Below are 26,141 nucleotides of genomic sequence, written 5' to 3' on the forward strand. Positions count from 1 at the left end.
CTTTTAGTAAGTAATAGCAATACCTTTCACTAGCAGGAATATACATAGCAACAGCAACACTACAACAACAATAAGAAGAATATTAATACCAGTTACTGTAATAAAGACATCGATGCCAGCACTGCCACAAATAGCAACAATATTGCTTCCAGTAATAGCAATTTCTTTCACTAGCAGTAATAAACTTAGCAACAGCAATACTACTAGGACTATTAGTAATAAGAAGAATATTACTACTGCTACAATAATAAAACAACAACAACAACACTGATATAACACCATTGTTATTATTACAATAACACTATTATAAATAATATAATAACTCCTCTCTATAATAACACTACTTTATATAATATAATAACACTACTATATACTATAGTATAATATAATAATATTATAATATCTCCTCTCTATAATAACACGACCACTCTATTCCAGGGCTCATGGCATACAATTGTTTGCAGGCTACATGTTTCTTCTGCTGTGCTTGTATGCTGTGTATAGCAGGTTTCTTGCACATCTTGCCACTTTGTTAATGCCTATCATCTGCAGTCTTGGTAATTAGCAGCATCTTGTGAGTAAACATGGGCATATACAATAAAGACGTGGCCGTGCTTGGCATTGCCGCTCAGATGCAGCACTGTGTGACCTGTTATCATAGAGCAGTGATCAGCATTGTGTCATTTATTGTGCATCTTGGACACAACAGGACGATTATTCTGCGAACTTCGTTCCCACGAGAAACCCTGCAAGCCTGCAGCCCTGCAATGTATTCTCCATGCTACAGATCACCCGTATCATTTACTATGTGAATATTCACATGTATATCCAGCTCACATGTCATCGTCTACATTCAAGTCTATGGTATAGTATGTATAATCGTGGCAAACACAAACACATATTCTGTTCACAGGTACAGCAGACTGGTGAGACTGCAGCCATCCGTGTATAGAAGAAATGAATGAATATATCAGTATAGACTATATCTAGTGTGCAGACGGTGGACATTACACATAATACATAGTATAAGATCCTATAGGGTGAATGTTAGTAAAAAGCATAATCTGTAAGCAGCACAGCAGATTGGTGACATTATCGATGCAATTCAGTAGGTTGATTCTCGTTCTATCATAGTGTTATTACACAATATATATTTTAGGATATGTTACATATTAAATTCTAATATATACAACATATATAATATATACATGGTACATATTACAGAACATATATTATATTGCAAATATTACATTGTAGTCTACGTACTTTATATTCTTAGCATTATACACACACACACACACACACACACACACACACACAAACACATATATATATATATATGTGTGTATATATATATATTAGAACATATTATACAGTGCATATATATGCTACACACTACATACTACATATTAAATAGCAAATATTCAAATATTTAATTTTATTCTACATACACTATATATATTATTACATTATTGTAGGGGCCCTATAAGTAATAATTACATTTACAACGAGATGCTATATATACATTTAGACATTTACAACTACATAATACACACACACACACACACACACACACACACACACATATATATATATATATATATGCAGAAAATCAATATAGTAAAGTTTCTGGATGTGTTGCAATAGTTTAGACAATACGTTTTTATTTTGTGAATATAGAAAGTAATATGAAATGTAGTTACATTGAAACTCAGATGAAGATTGAACAGTTAAAGGGTTAAATAAAAAACAAACAAACATAAAATGCATATATATTTAAAAAAAAGGCATTTTTTATGTAATAAAAAACCTAACAGGAATAACGATGATAATAATAATAATAATAATAATAATAATAATAATAATAATAATCCACTAGCAGTGTTGGGTTGTTGCAGGCTGGCTTTGTCCTGCAGCTGCTGTGCTGTCCCATAGGCTTAGGCCAGGGCTGCCTGTGACTGGTCTGGCACTGCTGCTTGGTAATAATCTGAGTACAAGGTAGCCGGAGTGAAGGATGGGAACGCTGTGATCCCCCCCCCAAGTACCCACCCTCTTCCAACACAAGTTCTCCAGGAGCCCAGCTTCCACTTCCAGTCTGGGAGAGTTCCTTTATTTTGTGCTCTCGGCTTTTGCACCGTGATGGCCTTTCTTCGGGCTGGGTAAGTGATACAGGCAACAGCTACAGGTCTTTATGTGAGTGCAGAATGCAAGGAGCCTGGGAACAAGTGCAGCCGCCCAGCTCTCCTCCTGCACTCCTACAACTTCATCCTTACTTATAGGATCACTATGTAGCTTCAGATTTCCTCCAGGTTATTGCACACCTCTAGCAGAAGACACTTCATGTGCACCATCACATATGGATACATATTGAGCAGCTGCATTTCAGAGGAATAGTTCTACAAGAAATGTTTGGTGTTGTTAGCCCTGAGGTCTACTGCATGGAGGGGGGTGGGGGCACAAACTTCTAGACAGTTTCATATCTGGCAAGAAGCCCCTTGACCCCAATTGTAAACCTTGTTTACTGAGATGATGATATTTATTTTGGAAACAGACAAAGTCACATTGAGAGCAAGTGTATAATGTGCAAAGTGCAGATTTAATTATCTTGTAACAAGATACACTTTGTATGGGGAAAGGGGATTTTGAGTGACATTTGATTGTAGGAATTTGGCAGCAAAAACCCATAAGCAAATCTTTCAGTACTGTGGGGTTTTGGAAAGGGGGTCTCTAATACATGCGTCATTGCAGAAGCAGTTACTGAAACTAAGGGCTGGATAAATATTTGTCCACCTACTGACCTCTTGTGAAAATCAGGAATCTTAATTATCAGATTATTAGACGCACCCCCCTTCCATTTAACCATCCATGTGCTGGCGAACAGGTTTACATAGATGTTATTTAGGGCTGTAGGACATCTTCTAGATTAAAGAAGTGATTAAAAATTGACTGAAAGAAAGGAAGAATGTGCGAGAGAGAGAGATGGAGAGATACAGAGAGAGAGAGAGAGAGAGAGAGAGAGAGAGAGATAGTGAGAAAGCGAGACAGAGAGAGATGGAGAGAGAGAGAGAGAGGGAGAGATGGCGAGACAGCTACACAGAGAGAGAAACACACACACACACACATATATATATATATATATATATAGAGAGAGAGAGAGAGAGAGAGAGAGAGAGAGCGATAGACAGAGAGAGAGAGATGGAGAGACAGATAGAGAGAGAGAGAGAGAAAGAAAGAAAGAAAGAAAGAAAGAAAGAAAGAAGGAAGGAAAGAAAGAAAGAAAGAAAGAAAGAAAGAAAGAAAGAAAGAAAGAAAGAAAGAAAGAGACAGGGGTAGAGAGAAAACATAAGTTTGGCAAAAAAAATGGAGAAAGAAAGAAAGAAAGAAGGAAAGAAAGAAAGAAAGAAAGAAAGAAAGAATAAATAGAAAATCGATAGAGGAAAAAAACCACAACAAAATATGATAGGAAGAAATAAAGTATTTAAGAGAGAAACAAAAAGAAAAGAAAGTGAAAAAAGAGAACTAGAGAAAGAGAATAGAAGAGAACAGTAGAGAAAGAGACTTGGAGAAAAAAAAAGATAGAAAAGAGAGAGAAAAAAAAGAAAAGAGAGAGAGAGAGAGAGAGAGAGAGAGAGAATGCCAGAGGGAAATAGAGAGAGAAGAGACAGTGAAAAAAGAGAAGGGGGGAGCAGAGAGAGAGAGGGATAAAGAGATAGACAGAGCCGGAGACAGCAGAGACAGAGGGGACACAGGCTAGGTTTAACTGTAAAGTGCCCCATGTGGAGCAGCCATACATAGAATGGTGTTGGGAGGAGAGGGGTTAATCATTCTTGGTAATAATGAGGGTTAAAGCCAGCCTTGGTAGGGCACAGGGAGGCTGGGGCAGGGTGGGTGTGTTTGGGGCTGGGGGAGGGGTGACAAGGGCACAATGTCAAGCACATGTACACTGCTCCTTTCTGAGCAGAACACTGGCCATTACACACATAACATTACTACATTGTGCTCAGCTCTGCGCCCTCCTTGTCTCTGCTCACAATCAACTTTTATTAATATTATTCTACATCAATTAACAGATGAGAAAAACGCCAGAGATGTTCTGTAATATAGTTATCTAGAACTGCAGGTGCGGTAATTGTTTGCATTGTGTTTTGCGTCTTTGGACTATTTTGTAACCTGTTACATATCTATAGAGCTGGTGTTCGGACGTGCAGTCATGGAACTAGAAGTCTCAGCATGTCCAGATAGTTAGGTGATGTGTCCTTCTATAGATTGCAGGTTTTAGAATGATTACTTATGCTATTGAATAGGATGAAGTCGCTTTATTCCTGGTATTGTGACATTCTACACCTTGCTGCCAGTACACACAATGGCGTTTATGAATAGAGCACTAGTGATATTTAGCTTATTATTTGTTCCTCTGATTTGATATACAATTTTCAGAGCACACAGACATAACCCTCATTGCTGTTATTCCAGATATTCGTTTTCTCGCGAATATTCCTCCTTCTCTAGATGATCTAATCCCTTTGTAAGTGTTCTTTATAATTGCAGTATATTGCATGGCAGCATTTCCCACTTTAATGCCTGTATAGTGCTCTTTGCATCTTAGAAATCTATACAGTAACTCTGCAGGTGTCTCCAAGGCTTCAGAGCCTGTATTGTCACCAGTAGCCTCAGAACAGGGCTTGTCTTTAACACTAACCTAACGCCATTCAATGTACAAACACCCCTTCATATCTGGCCTTCTATACTAATGTGCTGAGATTTGCTTATATTGCCCTTGCTGAATTTTTTTTATTGAACATTTTATCTAGATATAAAGTCTGAGTCAAAAAAGTTGTCACATTATTTTATCAACTCAATAGGCATGACACTATCCAACCTCATCTACTATGTAACTATGTAGTGATTTTATCAGGATGGTAGGGACATGGATTTAGGATTTATAGTATAGCATTTAAATTAAGAAAAAATATATATACTAGTACTAAGAATATTATTAATAATAACAATAAAAACACAATTGTCCAAATGTAGATTGACTCCCTATTCTTGCTGTAACTACTGTACATTGACAGACATAAAATGCACAGTCCAGACATCTTATGGTCTATTCAGTGGCATGATGTCATCTGTCATATGCAGTGCTGGGATCCTACTGAGAAGACCTGTATGATACTGTTATATTCATTTAATGGCTTTTATTCATCAAGCTGCTGATTTAAAGAGTGGCCTGGCTTGTATTCAGTGGTCAGCATCATCATATAAGGGAGGCAATCAGCAGAGCCTTCACCAGGACCCTGAATAATTAATAACACATTTACCCTACCATTGGATTGCCTGCACTTTAGGAAGTGGCACACAGGAGCCTGCACTGCTAGGGAACATGTTTGGCAGCTCTGATTTACATAAGGACAGGGAAGGTTTATTCAGGTTAATTTGGAACAAGACACATGAGATTTGCAAATCAAGTTCACATATTGGCAAAAACATGATGAAGTCATTTTAACATATCTCTGACTGCACTTCACAAATGGACATATGATGATTTTATTAAGTTAAAGGGACAGTACACCCATCAGCTACACTGGGCATATAGGACAAGCAATGTAGGCTACAAGTGTTCAAACTGCCATATTTTTCCTGATATTTTTCCTGGGTCTTATTCATGTTTTGGATAATATAATTATGATGGATTAGTTCACAGATTCTGATAATTTCTATAAGTCTCATAAGTTTCCTTTAGATCCATCATGGACTAATCTTTCTTACAGAATGTGCTAATAGATACAATCTATATCTGTATCTATATACATTATCAAAGGGTCAGTGTTAAGTATGATGGAAACAATTTGGGGCCAATGTATCACTAGGGGATTTTTTCTGCCACATTCCTGCCATGGCTTGTTTTCTTTTGTGACACATTTATCAATATGCCTCACAATGGTTCATAAATTTGTCACAAGTCTCTAAAGGGAGGGCACCAGAGCTCACTAAGGATTTTTTGGAGCATTTTCTTAGCCCACTTAGAAGTGCAAGACAGTTTTGACATAAGGCGCAGCAGGCACATGACACTATACAAATGGTGCATGCCCAAAATAAATTTGGTGAAATTAAGGAAAAAGTTGCAAATCCCCTTAAAACACGTCACAATCCAGAAGCAAACTGAAAAGCAAATTGGCTTCTTTTTGAGGAGTTTTTCAATCAGTTACAAAAAAAACCTGCAATACAATGCACATATAAAACCAGCCTGAGAGATTGCTCACATGTTACTATTCTTCAAGCAAGTAATGAATGACTGGCCCTAATAGCATAAGATTGCAATATCTTTAATATAATTGCAATTTGCTTAACAGTAAAAGTTGGAATGATAAACAAGAACATATAGAATAATTTTTATATACGTACACAATAAATCCCAATCAATAATAAGAAGTAGATTTATCATATAGGATTTTATTCTTTTGCTGTTGCGACTAAGTGGAAATGAATGAATTGTAACAGTATTATTTCTAGCCTTTGTACTGAATGGTTTTATGTTTGGGTGATATTGCACAACTGATCTATTTTTAGTCCAATTTTTGCATAGATGTGAACTGAAATGATGCAAATGTGCAATTTCATCCACATATATAAACTACAAAAAAAAAAAAAAAAAAACTGGAGTGAATGCCCTGAAATAATAAAAATAATAAATAATACAAATAATAATAAATGACATTTTTAATAATTTTTGTTAATATTCTGAAGAGATAGATTAATACATTGTTACTCTCAAAGCATTTGCACATTATATATTTCAGTATATTTTAATATTTGATTACTGAAATTATTTACTTGCTATATCTATTTCATGTAGCTCAGTGATTTTATGTGATATATAACTTCTAATAAGTAATATAATAAAATGATACTATATATAGATATATCAGATACTATCTATCTATCTATCTATCTATCTATCTATCTATCTATCTATCTAATATATCTATCTATCTATCTATCTATCTATTCATCTATCTATCCATCTATCACATGAATTCTTTGTTCGTAATATATAAGCAAATAAATCCATTAATATAAACATTTATTATATGTGCTTTTTTGCACACAAAATCTTAAGCACATCAAGCGTGTATACCAAGTGAGCATGTAGTGTACAGCAGACAGGCCTAGTATGATTCAGCTATTTATTGAATAGATTGTAGCACAATGTGATTTTCTCTAGTGCTGCACATTTGCCACTAGGTGGCTACTGCCTGTGACTGGGAGGTTTCTCAGCCCTTCTATGGATATATTGGTAGCTCAGCTTTGGTATCAGCAATAACAAGAATTCTTCCCTACTATCTAACCATAGCAGCAGTGTCTCATAGTCTAGCTGGACAGGTTACGAGTGTCAGGTAAAACCATATTAATTCTGCAATTATTTCTTCATTGCTTTGATTTAGGGGTTGAACAATGTCACCATGACATTATTGTTCTTAAATGACTCTCTCAGTTACTGTAAATCCTCCGCAGCACATTTTAGGGAGGGTAAGACTATTCACAGTTTAGGGACAGCAATATTTTACATTCTACTATAATAAAAAGAAATCATAAAACTCCAAATACAACAAAATTCATAAAAAAGCCATAAGACCACATTACTCTTTTGCTCTATAGATAATATTGAAGCATAGTGATACTATACTTGCAGTAGGAAGGGATTGTAAAGTGAAGGCAATGACCTCCAGTACAATCCTAGCTGGGTATCATGGCACACTGAATTTCGTACATTGCATGTGACATCTTGTACAATACTACTGAAGTATAGATAGGTTCACTGCATAAAGTAAAACTTCATATCTGCTTCATAATTGATTTCCATACCATTAGGTCATCCACTGTTTCTTTTTGGAAGGATTACATCTAGAATCCATTGGTAAAACTTGAATATAAGTGGACTCACTCCTTTATCCTAGAGGAGCACAAGCAAGGACTGACCTGAAATCAAACCCTAAAGCTATGCACTATTGTATCTGGCTACAATATGAAAGATGATAGATAGATAGATAGATAGATAGATAGATAGATAGATAGATAGATAGACATCAGCAGTATCGGCCCCCATGGTTTTCCAGTCTTTGTCTGCTCCATAGGTAGAATACAAGTGTTGAGCAGGATGGTCTGTATTCTGCAGATGCCAGGTTCCCACTAGCTTTCTGAAGTTTGGGTCCGCTGAGAGGCCCGAATGATGGAGAGCCAGACTGCTAAAAGAGAGGTTATACATGGACAACAGTGGACCCCATTGACTATAATAGGGTCTGCCGGGTGTCTGTTGGGTGTTCACCATTTTCAAACTGAAAGTGACAGAGAGAAATGTCTTCCATGCATGCTTCTACAATGGAGTCTCCAATGGAGACTTCGGCACAGGTATGAACCCAGCCTGATAAATTTGCAGGATATCAGTGGTGAATGTGAATTATTTGCAGCCCTGCAAATTTTATTTCAGATCACTATTACTAGTAAAGGGAGAAATCACAAAACCAGGTAGATGGATAGATAGATAAGATAGATAGATAGATAGATAGATAAGATAGATAGATAGATGCTGTAAATTAACAGATGAGGGAAAGACAGATAGCTACATAGATTTATAGTTGATAGATAAATACTAAATAAATGTAGATAACCAGATAAGAGGATAACATGGAAAATGGTATTTTTATGTTCAGTCTATACACTTGGGTGGCACAATGTTACTTTTGTTATTACAAGTGTAACACATCTGTGCACACATAGACACACACATACACAGACACACGCATAATATCTACATACACATAGACACACATATAATATCTACATACACATAGACACACACATACACAGACATACGCTTCATATCTGTATACACATAGACACACACATACACACACATAATATCTACATACACATAGACACACACATACACAGACATACACATAACATCTGTATACACATAGAGACACACATACACAGACATACGCATCATATCTACATACACTTAGACACACACATACACACACATAATATCTACATACACATAGACATACACAGACATACGCATAATATCTACATACATATAGACACACACAGACTCACTCATAATATCTACATACACATAGACACACTCATACACAGACATACGCATAATATCTACATACACATAGAAACACAAATACACAGACATACACATAATATCTACATACACATAAAAACACACATACACAGACACACGCATAATATCTACATACACATAGACACACATACACAGACATACACATAATATCTGCATACACATAGAGACACATATACAGACACACATAATATATACCTGTACATACACATAGACACACACAGAGACAGGCATAGTATCGGCATACACACAGACTCACTCATAATATCTACATACACATAGACACACACATACACAGACACACGCATAATATCTACATACACATAGACGCACATATACAGACACGCATAATATCTACATACACATAGACGCACACAGACACAGGCATAGTATCGGCATACACACAGACTCACTCATAATATCTACATACACATAGACACACACATACACAGACACACGCATAATATCTGCATACACACAGACTCACACATAATATCCTACTGAATTTTTTATTTTTATTTTTTTTTTATAAATTTTTGTTTCATTGTCCCCATTGGTTTATACTTGTACACTAGGAGGTTTATATAAGACATAATTTCATAGTAATATGATGATATGAGGACATTAGCTGCATATATATGATACCTTGAACAAATGTATATTAAGGGAGGTGGGGGCTTGTGTAACTTTACCAGAGTGCAAAGTTTATAGTGAAATCTATGTTTTCATTTTATATCTCAGAGGAATGAATGTAGCAGAAAGCTTGATAAATCCCATCACGTGAATGTACTGAATGCATTATTATGATAACTTAATTATTATAGCAAAGGCTCCCCTGGCTACAGTGCTTGTAAAATTGTATCAGATGGCAGGTAACTAAACCCTTTAGTGCCATTGAGCCTTTACATGCACTACAGCACAATGTGTTACAGGTCCCAGTGGCACTCTATAGGATTACGTATGACTTTCAAATCTGCTCTAACAAAATGCTGGGGGATTACATATTTGTACAAGAAATTCAGGATTTTATAAATTGTAGAACATTAATTCTATTTCAACTGTGGCAGCAAATACTTTATTAGCTGTGGTTAACCAAAGGCCAAATCTACCCCCCACCCCGATCTGTGCTCTTCTTCAATTGTCCAATCAGATTGATGAAGATAAAATGTCATCTTCCTTATCTGAATAAAAAATATAGAAATACTAATAAACAACAACCGCTGACTGATATTGTACATATAAGTTCTGTAATTCATTACTGAATATGTTTAATTCCAAGAATAGTGAAAACATATCCCCCGTTACATATATTATGACATTATGGGATTTATGATCTATGTTATGTGTTTCCTCCATTCTCTATTACATAATAAAACATATGTACACAAGGTAGACATATAGATTACACAATAATACAACTCATGCAGATCAATCCCTTCTAACCTTAGTGGCCAACTCTGTATGCAGAACCACTTATCACGTATACTACGTATACAGATCCATTTATCCCAATTTTCTTACTATTGTTTCAAGCATTTTAGCCTTCGTCATAAGGTGTTTGGGGCTGAACTCCTAATTTTAGGTCCTACCATATTATTGTTGGGTTCCAGTCCAGAATTTTACTAGGCCGCTCACAACAGTTAGCTTTATTTCTTGCTTTTGGCTTGTTGATTTGATTTTTCTTCTTCAACCACAAAAGTTTATACACAAATTCTTAGACCACTGAAGTCTATCAGGCCACGAGAGATTATGGACAGATGATCAGGTTACTGAAGCCTATAGACAGATGAACAGACCACTAAAGTTTCTAGACAGACCATCAGAAAATGAAGGATTATGGACAGATGATCAGGTTACTGAAATCTATAGACAGATGATCAGGTTACTGAAGTCTATAGACAGATGATCAGGTTACTGAAGTCTATAGACGGATGATCAGGTTACTGAAGTCTATAGACAGATGATCAGGTTACTGAAGTCTATAGACAGATGATCAGGTTACTGAAGTCTATAGACAGATGATCAGGTTACTGAAATCTATAGACAGATGATCAGGTTACTGAAGTCTATAGACGGATGATCAGGTTACTGAAGTCTATAGACAGATGATCAGGTTACTGAAGTCTATAGACAGATGATCAGGTTACTGAAGTCTATAGACAGATGATCAGGTTACTGAAATCTATAGACAGATGATCAGGTTACTGAAGTCTATAGACAGATGATCAGGTTACTGAAGCCTATAGACAGATGAACAGACCACTAAAGCTTCTAGACAGATGAACAGACCACTAAAGCTTATAGACAGCCCATCAGAACATGAAGGATTATGGACAAATGATCAGGTTACTGAAGTCTATAGACAGATGTTCAGGCTACTGAACTCTATAGACAGATGATCAGGTTACCAAAGCTGATGGACAGATCTTCAGACCACTGAAATGTATAGACAGATGACCAGACCACCAAAGACTATGGACAGATGATCAGGTTACTGAAGCCTATAGACAGATGAAGAGACCACTAAAGCTTATAGACATCCCACCAGAACATGAAAGCTTATGGACAGATGATCAAGTTACTGAAGTCTATAGATAGATGATCAGGTTACTGAAGCCTATAGACAAATGATCAGGTTACTGAAGTCTATGGACAGATGATCAGGTTACTGAAGCAGGTAGACAGATGAACAGACCACTAAAGCTTATAGACAGCCCATCAGAACATGAAAAATTATGGACAGATGATCAGGTTACTGAAGTCTATAGACATATGATCAGGTTACTGAAGCCTATAGACAATCGATCAGGTTACTGAAGTCTATAGACAAATGATCAGGTTACTGAAGTCTATGGACAAATGATCAGGTTACTGAAGCAGGTAGACAGATGAACAGACCACTAAAGCTTATATACAGCCCATCAGAACATGAATGATTATGGACAGATGATCAGGTTACTGAAGTCTATAGACAGATGATCAGGTTACTGAAGTCTATAGACAAACGATCAGGTTACTGAAGTCTATAGACAAACGATCAGGTTACTGAAGTCTATGGACAAATGATCAGGTTACTGAAGTCTGTGGACAGATGATCAGGTTACTGAAGCAGGTAGACAGATGAACAGACCACTAAAGCTTATAGATAGCCCATGGCTGGGGAGTAGAGTGTTCCCTCCCAGGAGTGTAGGGGCACTGTAGGGGTCATTAAATTGTGTGCGGCACTGAAGGAGACATTTAATTGTATTAGGGGAGAGTGTTAATATAAGACAAAATAATGTATGTAAGGAGAAAATTAGTGTGGGGGACAGGAGGGTCTCTTGAGAGGGATGCTCAAAAATGGAATGTGGCTTTTTGTTAAAAGGGTGTGAAATGAAAGATATTCAACATGCCACTCCTGCACTACCACCAGATTATGGAGACATGATGAAAAGTCATCATAGCTTATAAACAGATTATTAGACTCTGGATAGATGAATAGACCACCAAAGCCCATGGAGAGATGATCAGACCACTGAAGCTTAAGGACAGATGGTAAGACCAATAAACTTTATGGACAGATGACCAGACCACTGAAGTTTTTTTTATCGACGATCAGAACACCAAAACCTATGGATTGATGGTCAAACTACTATACTTATCATATATTCTCTTTAAATCTGTTTCTGACACAGTGGAGAATTGACTCAGGAATTGTGTTGGACATCTCCAGTCATGTATATCTGACTATGACTGGAGAATATGTAGTGGATAAAGGTCATGGATCGAGAAAGATAACACCTTCAGGTGACTGTGACATGTCAGAATACGATTTTTTATTTCTTGCAGAGCAGTTTATGTCTACGATATTGTTATATTACATTCCTATACCATTTACCTACTTAGGGTATTGATGTTATCCTGGTCCATGGATTGGTGTATTGCTTTCAGCAACTGGATCGAAAGAGAACCATACCAACCATACCTTACCATGGTTTTAACCACACGATTTTTTGTTTTATCTCCTTGCTATGTCCAATGCGATTAATGTTCTACACAGGAGGAACTCTGTACACAGATGGCCTCTATACCTATTCTGAAGGTCACCTTACAGTATGCTTCCTTTTAAAAGCACAGAATAAAGCAAAGCAAGTTTATCTCAAGAGCTTTGTTATTCCAGGTGCGTCACAACTCTGTATTCTTGTAAGCATTCGAAGATTTCCTGTTGTAACAAATGACAGTGCTTTGAGAAAACCAGGACATATGGGATCCAAACCTATAGATGGTGGTAAAGAAATGCAAGGCTGGCCACATGCTGTTTTTTTTCTCCTAATTATTACAACTAGGTTTGTCATATTGGAAAAAAAAAACCTCTTCATATTTTACATTTGCACTTTTATAAAGTCCAAATGTTTTATTAAATATATTGCAGACGTGCCACGGTTCAGGAAAAGACTTTCAAAATGTGTACATATGAACCAATGCACAATGCACTATTATTTTATTGTACTGTAACTGTCGACATGTGGAATTGTCAACCTTAATCCAATGCTTTTAATTAACACCTTGGCTTGGGTAGGGTTGAGCTGATCTTGGAATTTCAGGATCATTTTTAAAATCTGATTTCTGATCATTTTCCATTTGAACCCGATCCCTATTCCGATCCCAATGCAAGTCAATGGGATTTTTTTAATAATCGAGATCGGATTTTAAAAACGATCCTATTCACTACACAAACAATTTTTGGACTCCATGCTATGTAGTGATTAAAAAAAAATCCCCCCTGGTGTCCGCTTACCTGCACAGATCCGCTGCCGTTCCCAGTTTTTCTTGGTCCGGTGCAGTCCGGTCTTGGTCTCTCCTTCACAGGTCTTTAGAGCACCGCCACCTCCTTAGGCTAGTGTTATAGGTGATGGGAGTAGGCGGGGCTTGTTGTGGCTTAGAAGAGTGTGGGCAGGGAGATGTAAATGCATCACTCACATCTCCCCTCCCAGTACCCGCCCACACTCTCCTAAGCCACAAGCCCCGTCTTCTCCCAGCATCTCTAAAATACTAGTCTAGGGAGGCGGGGGGGGGGGGGGGGTGTGTGCAGGGCGCTCTGAAGGTATGTGAAGGACAGAGGACTGGACCAGAAGAGGACAGCGGCAGCACTTCTGTGCAGGTAAGTTGAGCGAAGTTCGCGAGTAGATAGATACTAATGTACATTGTCTTGTCTATCTACTAGATAGAAAAGTCAATGTACAGTAGTATCTATCTACTCGGGAACTTGCCTAGTCGTTCTCACAGCAGCACACAGTGACTTACCACAGCCTGCCACTCTTCTGCTTTGTCCCTGTTTTACCGTATATTCAGCTGAGTATACTGTAAAACAGGAACGAAGCAGAAGAGTGGCAGGCTGCAGTAAATCCATAGGAATGAATGGACACAGCCGGCACGCAGGGGGTTAAGCGGCCGGCCGCTTCCATTCATTCCTATGAGTGCTAAGCTTTTCCCACAATGATTGGCCAGTAGCCAAGCATTGTGGGAAATAACCTCCGATCTCAATCCTGCCCGAAAAAATCCTGATCGCTCAACCCTAGCCTTGGGGTATGTGGCCTGCACTTTCTGGTGACCTTGGAGGAGGTGCAGTCACAATGGGAGGTAATTAATCAAAACAAATGTAAGTTCTGGGCTCCAAGTTGCAAAAAAAAATAATAATTGCAGCATGTCAATTACACCTATGGAAATACTGGCGTTTTCTATATGTGAGAAGGTGACAGGTAAAGTGCGGGAGTCCCGCTATATCAGCCCCAGGTTTCTGACATATGTGTGGTCCAGGGTGGGTGTGGAATAGGTCTCAGCCCCCAAGTGTGGGTCCTAGACTCATTACTGTACCATAAAAGCCTATATAACCTGCATTTCAGGGCAGATCCAGGGAATGAGTGGAGGCGTTTGGGTTTATCCTGTTGCTCTGAGTCCAGTGAGACTGTATTGCAATTATTGGTTTGCTATTTACAGCCACACATTAGTTTATTTTTACTGTTTAGTTAGTTGCTCAGACGAGCAGGATTTTGCTTCTTATTGCTATGACTAAAGTTAAGGCTGTATTTTGTTTTGGTCATTTTGTGCCTGAAGTCCAAGTTTATTTATTTTCCTGTTTTTTTTCCTAAATACATTTGTTTCCTGCATATTTTTTGACCCTGTCTCTGACTGGTTGAGTCTGCACCACTGCTGCTACCGAACTACCTTACTCACAATAGGTATAATAGAGGCAGAAAGTCAACAGAGGAAAACTCTGCAGACTTTCTGTGAAAAACAGTGGTAAAAAGCCATGTTTTCGCTGAAGTCTTTTCTGTAGCGTTTTTTGGCCGCAGCCCACTTCATGGGGCCTTAACCTAAAAGTGGAAGAGCTGTCCATAGAAACAAGTCACACCCCAGTTCTCATTGGTTCCTATGAGTTTATCCTCCACTTTCTCCTTGTGCCAGTTCAATATTATCTCTTAATAATGCTTCACATAGATAATTTTTTAATCTGGAACTACTAGATGATACCTATCCCTCCTGAGAACCCTCCAGAGCAAAAATATTGGTCATTCTGAGATTCAATAGACTTGATTCTTTTTAGACTAGATATCTGCAAACATTAGGAAGTTTAGATAACTTTTATGTGTATGTCCAGGATTATTGATGTCTTAGGGCTGTAAAGGGTTCACAACATTAGATATTTGGATGATCTGCTGGTATTATATGAAGCCATCTGAACAAATAATCCCATAAATAACAGACCAACCCATCTAGAGATGGAAAACCTGAAATCACTAGTAGATATCTGGCACCACTGAAGTTCTGGTATGAATAGAAATTACATTGGAAAGGATTGTCCAGCAGAATGAAGATGGGGACACCTTCCAAAAACTTGATGTGCTATGGGTAGGAGTTTCAATATATGAGATCACAAGCAGTTGTGGTCTGGTGTACAGATGCTGTTGCTATTGTTCCATACAATTTGGAAGTGGTCATCATTTCAGGTTCATATATCACCACAATAATAAACTTGTTAGATCATGGATTTGCTTATGTCAGAAATTATACAAGCGGGAAGCTATTAAAATAGCAATCCTGTTTTTCTTAATTTGTGCAGCAACCTTCCAGCAAGCTCTAAAGTTCACTACAGCACCACCACAGGATGAAAGCAGCATTACACAGATCTCATGCCCATGTAATCTGACACATCTCTGTGCTTTGGCTTTAGACACGTATCCTGAACATTGCGTTTTCTATTTTAAATTCAATTAAACCTAGAAAAACATACTTTGTTTGTTCAGCAACAGCACCACACTTGTAATCAGTTTGTATCTGGTATTGCAGCTTATCTCTGAGGTGAATGTGCTTGAGTTACAATACAACTTACAACCTGTGGAGCTATTTCTGGAATAATTCTAATAGTGATAATACAGATAATATCTATCATCATAGCAAAAAGAAAGATGAAAAAGGATGAGTGTGTTAAAATAAAATTATCAACCTTTTGTTTCAACTTATTTTGCTGTCGTACTTTAAATTTATAACAAGACGGACTTCAGGCTTGCCCCAATCCTTATGTGGTGCTGATGTGGATTTTTTCATCTATCTATCTATCTATCTATCTATCTATCTATCTATCTATCTATCTACAAATTCTAAAAACAGAGCAGCACCAAAAATAACCTGAATCGGCAGGTGGGTTCTAATCCTAAAAGATCCAGCATATGATCCCAGGTAAGTAATGCAAAAAATGGACAATGCTCGAAAAATATGAATCAAATGAGTGAAGATTTATTCCAATGCATTGAAATAAATCTTCACCGTTTTGATTCGTATTTTTGGAGTGCTGCCTATTTTTTGTATCATCTATCTATCTATCTATCTATCTATCTATCTATCATCTATCTATCTATCTATCTATCTATCTATCTATCTATCATCTATCGATCTATTATCTATTTATCTATCTATCTATCTATCTATCTATCTATCTATCTATCTATCATCTATCGATCTATCTAGTTTTGCAATTGCTCTCTTTACCAGTAGCAGTGATCTGAAAATAAGCTTGACTTCAAATAATTCACATTTACCCTGAAAATCTGTCAGACCACCATTATAAACAATTGTATTCTGCATATAGAGCACCGGAATGGACTGGATTGCCATTTAGGTTAAGGCCCCACATAGTGGAAATGCAGCTTTTTTTGTTGCAGATTTTGTTGCAGATTTTTTAGTCAAATCTAGGAAAGGCTACAAAAGTAATGGGAAATATATAGGAAGCTCATATACTTCTAACTTCTGCTCAATCCACTCCTGGCTTTGGCTCAAAAAACTGCAGCAAAATCTGCAACTTAAAAAGCTGAGTTTCTGCAATGTGGGGCCTCAGCCTTAGTGTCAGGGACTCCTTGAGCCCATAAGTAATAGGAATAGACCATAGTATCCTTGGTTTTCTTCCAGTTGACCATTAATGTGTTAGAGCCTGGGCCCATAAGAAGATCCTCTGGTCCTTTAGTGGGCCATTTTAACGCTGTTGCCATTAGTCAGTAAGTATCGTACAATCTATACAAACAATAGCAATGTACACAACCATGAATCAAGGATAATTTGTCTCTTGAGTCTTACAAGCTCCCAGCAGAACTAGAAGACATATCCTGCAAGAAAAGGAATTGTCCAAACCCACAACTTGTCTCCGCAATGCAAGTAAAATCGGAATGACATGTCAATACAATACTTTGTACCGCAAAACACTTGAAAAGCTTGAAGCTTATTGTTCTACTTATATTAATCTTCAGTTTTCAATGAATTGTAAAAATAGTGGAACTGTGTAAACTGAATCCGTGTGGAGTTCTAAGTACATCTGGAACAATTTGGCTATATGCATAAAAAGAACAACCACAGTTGAATCCAATAAATTCCCTTATAAAATTCACAGAAACAATGCTGCTTTTGTATATCTAGAATGTAATGCTGAGGCCACAGTCATGCAGGAAATAGAGATCTAGGGATTTGTGGCATCAAGCAAGCAAAACAGGTTCATTCCATTAAATCGATGCTGAAATCAAGTCCCCTTATCTGAGAGCCGTCATATTCTACAGCCTCATATTGGAGAAAATTTGTAGATCTTCAATTCAAATGTAACTAAATCTCTTAGAAACGTGAAAACAGCAGTCTTTGGAACTGACCCACAGAAATTGATAGAGTCAGCATAACAAATGATTGTACGTTCTGCAGACAGATTCAGTTTTGTAGCCACTTTATAGGTCTGTACAGGTTTTACTATACATATTAGCCAATAACAGCAAGCAGCGATCTTACTGATGTAAATTGTAGAAATTATTATACTTTAATTGCATCTGCATAAAGAGGTTCTATCCGCCCTCCTTACTGTATATTTTAGCAAATATGTGTATCTCCCATAAAGTAACAATGCTGGAACATCTTTCTTTACAACTTTGTTGTGCAATTCCTTTTCTTTTCCTCCTTTGAAATTTATGAATACACTAGCCTCTGCCCGCGACTTCGTCTGCCTGTTGTTGGCGTTGATGATTCACCTATATTCAGCAAATTGCTGCCGTTGATGGTTTGCCTGCTCCGGCGTTTTGGCAGCTCTCAAGCTGTCCTGCTGCTGAACTTGTTCCTTGCAGCATGCCTGTGATTGTTCAGGCATCTCAGCAGCTCGCTGGGACGCCATATAATGAGCGTGTTGTTGGCGTTGATGAGATCTGCCTGCTCCGGCGTTTTGACACCTGTCAAGTTGGCCTGTCGCTGAATGCGTTCCTTGTGCTGTTCCCGGGACTGTTCGGGCATCTCAGCAGCTCGCTGGGAAGCCATATAATGAGCGTGTTGTTGGAGTTGATGATCCGCATGCTCCAGTTTTTTGGCAACTCTCAATTTGGCCTGCTGTTGAGCTCTTTCCTTGCACTGTGCCTGTGATTGTTGCAGCATCTCAGCAGCTTGCTGGGACGCCATATAAAGAGCGTATTGTTGGCGTTGATGATCCCCCTCAGCCCCACTTGAGGAGAAGTCTGTGACTTCTGGCTAACCTTCATAGCTCTCTTTGTTAGTGACAAATTAGATTCTCTTTTTCCAGGCATGTTTAAAATTGACAAACTGCTAATTTGGATGAAAGGTGTTTGCCCATGTCAGTTTGTCTGCACTGCCTGGAGCAGATCAGATAATATGCAAATGAGTGTACACTGAGGGTTAGCGTGTGTTTACACAGAGAGATAACAGCCCTGAGACCTTAGATAAGGCTGCTGCAGGAGCAGTGTAATATAGTATGTGAACATAAATTCATAACAGTCATGAAGCCATGTCTTTTACCAGGATAAAAAGTTGCCTATGTTTTTATCGAGGTGACAAACTATCTATGTGTCAAATTTCATTAAAATCCATTCAGCCATTTTTGTGTGATTGAGGAACAAACACATAAACATCCAAACACACAAACATCCATGCTTTCACATTTATAATATTAGTAGGATTGACAACTGGGTGTTGTTATTTTCCTTATCAAATTGGTGTATCCCTATACAGTCAGCACCAATTGTACAGTGTCAGAATGTAGGGATGCAACTTGCAACACCTTGTTCTCAATTTTCTCATAAATGTCAGAGGGAAATATGGAGAAATTGAACAACCCAGAATTATGAGAAGAGATGCTCCAAAATTGATATATCATGGAAAATATACATATTTACCAAGCAGATATGTCAGGAGAGTTGACAGGTCTTATTTAAAAGGATTTCCACTAATGTCATGTAAGTGTCCCATGGTTGTGGGGCTGAGTGCTGAAACCCTAACTGTCATTAGAATGAGTGTGCCCAAGTACCCCAATGTGAACAGTAACGCACATGCTTGACTTCTGCTCTATCCACTGCCAAAGAAATATGGTTGATTGTATGTACCGCTGCTCTATTCACACAGGGAACACTGAGAATTGCATTACTGGGATTTCTAGGGTTGGACTTCCAGTTATCAGACACTTATCACCAATCCTGTAATTCTTATTAGTGGGAAAACCACTTTAGGCTAAGGTCACACATAGAAAAACAGAGCTAAAAAATACTGTTGTACAAAAGATAATTTCTTGCTTTTCTACTAGAATCTCTTTGGACTATCCCTAGTATCCCAACATCAGGCTAAGTGGAGATCACTCCGCACAGAGAACTAAATGATCCTGAAGTCTTTGTTTCTGTTTAATTTCTATGACTTCTGGTATCTTTCTATCTGGTATGAGCTTGTATGTGTTCTTTCTTGTAATATATATTATCCATGATGCTATAACACACTAAATTTCCCCATGGTGGAACTAAAGGATTATATTATCCTATCTTATCTTATCTTATGTTATCTACTTGCTTGAAAAAACCCTTGAAAGCAGAGAATCACAAAGCTTTCCCTTTCTGGGATTTCCAGCTGTTATATGTAGGGAAAACTTAAAAGTCAATTTCCCTGTAACCTCACCACAGGAGAAGTCACGCAACTCAATGGTCTGTACAACTTAGAATAAGACAGACCCTACAGGGTAATACCATTGTAACCACTCTCTACTGTGGGCGTATGGAAATGGGGCTTCTAAATTGCACAACCTCTTTCAATCTGCTTTGTTTTCTAACAAATTCTAAAAACTCAGGACATGTCTTATTTCTGTCCATTTTGCCTTCTAGGCTCATTGATTGAAGTCCATGGGTTTGTGGAGAACATGGACAAAGATACCATCCATGTACTGTCCATCGTGTTTTCTATGGAGCTATATAGAGCACAGAGTCATTTGCATATAGTTTTAGGCCATCTTTTATGACCATGATGGTAGCTTTTCTAGTCTGTGTGATTGCTTATAGAAATGACAAACACTTGTAGATATAGATTTTGTTCTTGACAAGATTTGTAGTTTTCAGTGCATTGCTGTCATTTGAAAAGCCTGACCTCTGCAATACTGACCAAGCTGAGATGTCTACAGATATCTTCAATGAGGGCACACGTGAAAGCGCTAACACTTAAAGGTTAGGGCATCACATTCCAATACATAAGTGATAAGTACCATCATCATTATTGATCTACTATCTAGGATAATGTCGCTGATGTACCTGTCAGAGGTCCGCTATTCTGCACTGGTCATATGTAGTTACTACACTAATGTCAAAAATGTGGCTAAGAACTGGTGGCCATACCAACACTGCAGTGGAGTAAGGGCTAGTTCACACGTGGGCAAAGGGGAGGTTTTTGACAGCGGAATTCGCTTCAAAAACCTCTCCTTTAACATGGTGGTCTATGTAGACCACTAGCTTTTTTTTTCCTCCTAGCGTTTTCCGCCTGAAGAAGCGACATGACCTTTCTTCAGGCGGAAAACGCCTGAAGAATTGCATAGAAGTGAATGGGAGGCGAAAACCGCGCGGTAAAAAACCGCGCGGTTTTTTGCACACAAAACCGCGCGGTTTTTTGCAAAAAACCGCGCGGTTTTCGCCTGCAGTTTCTATAGCACATATAGGAAAAAAAAACCCTAGCGAAAACCGCTAGCGAAAACCGCGTCAAAAACCTCGTCAAAAACCGCGTGGAATGCAAAAAACAGCGTCAAAAAAACTCCTCGAGGTTTTTTACCTCGCACAAATAAGCTAGGCGGTTTTCACGTGTGAACTGACCCTAAGTTATTTTACAGGAGTATTTTAGTTTCATAATATTATTTTTTATTTGAGAAGAAAATAAAAAAAACAACTGAGGGGGCGTTCACACTTGCGCCTGGTGTCTGCCCTGTGTCACTCCACCGGGTTTCCATCCTCAGCCCTGAGAAACTGGACAGGGGATGGCTACCCGGCGGTCAGTTTTAAAACTCATTTGATTCCCGGTGTCAGCCTGTGGCCTCTCCGTGGGGAAATCAGTTTTTCGACTGGTTACAAAGTCCTGCCATATCACACTTTGCCACCAAAAAGGTATGTTCAATATGTCACTAACCACATCTATAACATCATATAAGCGGTTTGGAAGAAATGTTGGTGGTGGTAGAATCCCTTTCATTTAAAAAGGAGCTATCATGTCCTTGGAGATTGGCAGTATTATATATCACTAAAAAGCTGACATTGCACTGAATTCTGGTGCTTGGGTGCCATTAGTTTTTGCACAGATATCCCTCCACTGTCAGAAGGGCGGGCCTTACTGCTCAGTCTCATCACTGAGGAACGCCCACCTGACAGTATTCTTCCATAGCCTTATACTGTTAGGCTATGGAAGAGTATGCTGGAAACATACTGGCAAAGCTGACAGTGCACTGTCACCTTTCTAGCAGTATAAAATACTGTTGATTTTTGAGGACATCAAGGCTAAAACCTCACACCGTAAGAAGACACAAAGAGAAGATAGAGGCGGTGCTGGAGATTTCTCTCGCAGCATTGGGTACGCCCCCAGTGCTGTTTGAGTGCTGGGGCCCGCCCCCAGTGCTGTGACAGAAATCATTTGCATATAGAAGAAAACCGGGATTTCTACAGAATGTCGGCGCAGAGAACACATCTAAAGGTAGGAGAAGAATAGCTTTTCTTAAGGCTATTCCTATGTGTTAGGGAGAAAAAAAACAGCTTTTTAATAATTGAATCCCTTTAATAAGAATGGAAAATATAAAGGAAGTATTTAGATGACTCCCTTCTGTTAAATCCCTGTGTAAACATTGGCCACATCATTGTCCACATACTTGCTAGTATAATAGTTGTAAATAGTCTGACGACTAATCCACAAAATATTCATATAGAACATATCAATATCAATAAGGAAGAAATTGTATATCCAAGCATAACAATGTGTTACATAAGTAGGATACAGTTGTTGGCTAAATAACATTAGATAAATCTGTATTAAACTATGTCTTAAGAAGGATATACCTGGACTGCACATTAAAAGTTGATGGTATCATGAATCAATATACTATATAATGATTTGATTCTTTGTCACACAGAAAATAATTACAAAATAATAACTCCTAGTGGACATGGCTATTAAAGATATGGACTGAACCAGCACATCTGATCTGAGTCTGTCGAGGTATAGGAGACTGTAATTTTCTTTCTAATCTCCTGCCTAGGTCTTGCTCCTCTCTGATGTCATCCTAGCATGTGATAAGAGTCAACAAATCCGTGTTTGTTTTCATCTTGCATTGGCTGTGGATGATCCCTAGATACTGTCTATCACCAGAACGCAGAATCTGAACCCACTAATCTCACTCGTGCATCAAACATTCAGTAACGAGAAAATATATTTATAGGAATGATATGGGAGAACTTTATCTATACTTTATGTCTGTGGAGTATAGAAAATCTAACGTAAATTTACTGTAGGATATCGTAATGTCCAGTCCCACAAAAAAAAAATGCACAGCGTTTAGATACACACATTAGTTTGTAAAGGAATTGTGAATGTATTGGGATGGAAAACCAGTTATTAGAATATATGTCTATGACTTAGATAACTAACAATTTATACAGCGATATGGAAACATTTTATCCAGATATAATGTAATGACATATGACAAAAACTGAGAAATAAATGACCAATAATTTTCTCACCAACACATTAAGAAAGGCTATTCTTCTCCTACGTTTGTGCCACCGTTAAGTAGAAATCCCGGTTTTTCTCAGTATGCAGATGAGTTCTATTGCAGCACTGGGGGTGGTCCTCAGCCCTCAAACAGCATTGGGGGCGTCCCCAATGCTGCGAGAGAAATCTACAGCAATGGCCTCTGTCTTCGTCTGGAACGGCCTCTCTTTGTGTCTTCTTCCGGTGCAAGCTTCAAACTTCTCTGCGCCGCCGTTAAGTAGAAATCCTGGTTTTCCTCAGTATGCAAATGAGTTCTATCGCAGCACTGGGAGCGGTCCTCAGCACTCAAACAGCACTGAGGTCGTCGGTAATGCTGCGAGAGAAATCTACAGCAATGGCCTCTGTCTTCGTCTGGAACGGCCTCTCTTTGCGTCTTCTTCCGATGCAAGCTTCAAACTTATAACCTCGGGCCGACTGCACATGCCCGCAGCCATTTTTTTGTGCTTGCGCAGGAAGAAGATGCGGAGAGAGGCTGTTCCAGACGAAGATGGAGGCACCACTGGAGATTTCTCTTGCAGCCTTGGGGACGCCCCCAATGCTATTTGAGTGCTGGGGACCGCCCCCAGGGCTGCGAGTGAACTCATTTACATACCCAGGAAAACCAGGATTTCTACTGAACGGCGGCGCGGAGAAGACATCTAAAGGTAGGACAAGAATAGCCTTTCTTAAGGCTTTTCTTACGTCTTAGTGAGAAAAAAATAGCAATTTAATGATAGAATTCCTTTAAATATTTCAATGTAGAAAGTATAACAATGGCATGTCTAAGGCTGGGTTCACACCTGCACATGGTCTCCACTGGGGGATTCTGTTCCCAATTCCTCTGCAAGCAGTGCCTTTCTCTTTGCATTTCGGGTGGAAACTGGGTAGAAATGTGGCGGTCCCCATTATAGTCCATGGGGTCCATGGGTTTCCAAGGGTAACTGCTTTTTTTTAAGCGAAATACTGTAGGTTTCCATTTGAGAGGTATCCAAGTATGGAAATTTCCAGAATGGAAACCCAAACACAGGTGTGAAACCTAACGTAAGGCTCTGAGACTCCATTGCACCACATAAAGAGTCTTTGGGGAAAATTTACTAATAAGTCTAAAGTCACACACTGCAAATATGCTGCAAAATTTCCGCGGGAAATTTGTGACTTATATTTTCTTGCAAGCTGCAACTTCATAGAGCACCCACAATATCTGTATGTGAGTCCTTGGGTGACAGAGTTACAGAGGACCCCTTCGTGCCTCAACTTGATCCACTTAGTATAAGGCAGGGGTACATGTCTATATTAGCTGCATGTTGAATTGACACCCTGCAGCATGCTAGTTTTGTAAATGATCAGGCCGGTGCAACTTCTACTTGAGCACTGATTGATTTCTGTACTACTGACCTCAGAAACCTTGGCTCACATTGCAAATTCATTGTGTAACCCCAGCCTAATTTGCACCAATAATGATGTGAATGACATAAATGTATATTTTCAGTCATTTTTAATAATAAAAAAAAAATAGCAGAAAAAAGTTGCACCATTTTTATTTACGTAAAGTATGATCACCAGAAATAAGATGGTTACTGTATTTCACAGATTGATCTGGTTATGAGGATCACAAATTCTGTATATGTATGTTATTTACTGTAAAATCTGTATGTATGCATAAGTATAAGTTATTTTTTAAAACAATTTACCAAATAAAAACTTTCTTTTTTTTCCCCTACAGATAACGTGTGGGTAGATAGGAATATCTCAGTATACCAGTACATTAGGTCTGCAGCGAAGAGTATAATTGAAGTCTTACATTGAGAAAATCGAGTCTATAGGTCACTTTTAATGCTCTTGCCTCTCAATCAGTAGGGTTTGAGTCTCGGTAGGGACAAGATACAAGAACTTTTTGAGAATTATTTATAAATATCGAGTCCTCTCTAAACACAGCCTGAGTGTCGGAAAGGACCCCTCCCCCGCTGCCCTGTGTCGGAAATGAATCTACATGGTATGTAAGAATATAGCAGCTGTGCACATTCTGCTGCATGATATAGAGAGCAGAGCGGACTGGTGGGCCCAGGCATTAGCCAGACCTTGCCAGGACTGGCTGTAGCTATCCTGAAGGTTTCTCTGTGGCCACACTGCAACTTCCAATTCTTGTATTTTAAAGTGTGACTTTTTTTTTTTTGCTATTGTATAGGGAGGATTTTGCTGAACATTTTTGCAATATACTTTATTAACCTATTGTTCTTTCTTTTAGTAGAAAACAAGTTATAACGTTCTCCCTAGCTGCACAATAACTAAGCATTGCTAGAAAGATCTGTCACTAGAGATGGGCAACCTCTCTCAGGACTCATTTCATTTGAGTACGGGCAGCTTGGGTCCCACATTTCTTCCGGTTCGAACAATTTTGGTGTGAATCACACCTTAAATTTGCTTAAAACATAGTGCAGAATAC

At 38.4% G+C, this 26,141-nt stretch overlaps 1 long non-coding RNA gene across 1 annotated transcript in view; it reads left to right on the forward strand.

Annotated features, from left to right (window-relative positions):
- The first annotated feature begins 2,077 nt into the window (after positions 1-2,077).
- Positions 2,078-26,141, forward strand: part of LOC142198059 (uncharacterized) — a 49,089-nt gene continuing 25,025 nt past the window's right edge. The window contains exon 1 of the long non-coding RNA XR_012715340.1: positions 2,078-2,159. This is a non-coding gene — a long non-coding RNA (uncharacterized LOC142198059). The remainder of the gene's footprint in view (positions 2,160-26,141) is intronic.

The sequence above is a fragment of the Leptodactylus fuscus genome, chromosome 3, assembly GCF_031893055.1.
Source record: "Leptodactylus fuscus isolate aLepFus1 chromosome 3, aLepFus1.hap2, whole genome shotgun sequence".
NCBI lineage: Eukaryota > Metazoa > Chordata > Amphibia > Anura > Leptodactylidae > Leptodactylus > Leptodactylus fuscus.